Consider the following 2,036-nt stretch of genomic DNA (forward strand, 5'->3'; position numbering starts at 1 on the left):
TTGTACTGGGGATCGAGCTTGGGTCCTTGAGCTTGCAAGGCAGGTGGTGGAACTGCTGAGCTAAATCCCCAGCCCTTTTACTGATTTTTTTAGATAGGATCTTTCTAAATTGCTAAATTGCTCAGGTGTGTGGAACTTATTATCCTCCTGGCCCAGCTTCTCACAGTGCTGGAATTGCAGGGTTTTTGTTCCTTTTTACATGAAAATAAGAAAATCACTTAAAGAACAGTATAATAATCATCCATAAACCTACTACCTACTCACTGTTAATATTTTATCATGTTCAGAGATTTTATTTTTTGAAACAGGGTCTAGTTATATAGTCTAAGTTAGCCTTGAACTCACTATATAACCCAGGCTGGCCTCAAATTTATGGTGCTCTTCCTGTCTCAGCCTCCCAAGTGCTGGGATTACTCATGTATACCAGATACCTGGCTCTTGCCCTTTATTTTATCAATATACAATAGACCCTTGACTTATGAACTTGATCAGTTCCCAGGACTGGTTGTAATTCAACTTGGTTGTAAGTCAGTACAACTGAGATGTGGATGTTTGTTTACCTGGGTATATGCTATAGATAACAAGAAGTAGATGAATCTTCCATTAACCTAATTAGCCCAAGTTGTTTGTATGTCAGGCCAGTCATAACATGAGAGTCCACTGTACCTATGTGAACTATTTGAAAACTTGTGGCATATATCATGAGCTCTAAAATATTTTGTTGTGGACTTTTTACATTTATTTGTAATTTCTTCATTATGTACTTTTTTTTTTGTACCTGGGATTGAACTCACAACCTTATGCTTGCAAGGCAGGTGTGGTGCCACTGAGCTGAATCCTGGCCTCATTATGTACTTTTTTTTTTTTTTGTACCAGGGATCAAATTCAGGTCCTTGTGCTTGCGAGGGAGGCAGTGGAGCCACTGAGCTAAATCCTGCCCCAAAGCATGGCCTCATGAAGTACTTCTTAAAAAGCATTTCTCTAGGTTGATGAGGTAGTGCCACCTGTAATCCCAGCACTTGGGAGCCTGAGGTAGAAGGATTGCAGTGAGTTCCAGGCCAAGCTAAGCTACCTAGTGAGTCCAAGGCCAACCCTCAACTACATATTGAGACCCTCAGAAAAAAAGAAAGAAAAACAAACTCAAACCAAACAAAGCATTTCCTTTTGTAACCACAATCTATTCCCACACTTAAAAAATGAATACTCCTTAATATTATCTTTTTATTCAGTTCATGTTTGAATTTCAGTTGTACCCAAAATGTCTTGTACAGTTCTTACCTCCAACTGGAATCCATACATTGCATTAGGTTGTTATTGCCTTACAAAGTTTTTCTTCCTCCTTCTGCACACCCCTTCTCCATACTGGGGATTGAACCCAGGGTTTTTCACACTGAAGTAGAAATAGATCCCCAGCCCTTTTCTATTTTGAGACCTTTTTTTAATGATTTTTGAGATAGGTTCTTTCTAAATTGCTAAGTTGCCTTAGGGCAGTGATGGCGAATGTTTTACAGACTGAGTGCCCAAAAGTGTACCAGTGACTTATCACAATACTACAATTAAACCTGAATACTGAGGTTTTCATTTAGAAAAAACAACTAATACATTAATATCTTTTGTCTCAGAAGAAAAACACAATAAAAAAGCCTTCACTGATATAGAATTTTATTGAAAGGTAAAAGTGTGCATTAGTTTTTTTTTTTTCTCATACTGGGGATCGAACTCAGGACTGCCAATTTGTGAGGCAGGCACAGTGCCACTGAGCTAAATCTTCAGCCCTGTATTTGCTGTGCTTTTACACAATTAATGTGATTCTTGCTGTTGTATGCATGGTCACAATTTGCCAAACCTTGGCTCACATTTCCTGAGTTTACTTCCTTTTTTTTTCCCCCTTTGATCCTGGGGATTAAACTCAGGACCTTGCTCTTGTAAGGCAGGCGGCAAAACCACTGAGCTAAATCCTCAGCCCTTACATTTCATTAGTTTGAGAGCAACATACACAACACTGAGGTCATCTGTTAATCTGTTTATTTCAGATT

Source organism: Fukomys damarensis, unplaced genomic scaffold (assembly GCF_012274545.1).
Source record: "Fukomys damarensis isolate Sample0158 unplaced genomic scaffold, DMR_v1.0_HiC HiC_scaffold_15, whole genome shotgun sequence".
Classification (NCBI taxonomy): domain Eukaryota; kingdom Metazoa; phylum Chordata; class Mammalia; order Rodentia; family Bathyergidae; genus Fukomys; species Fukomys damarensis.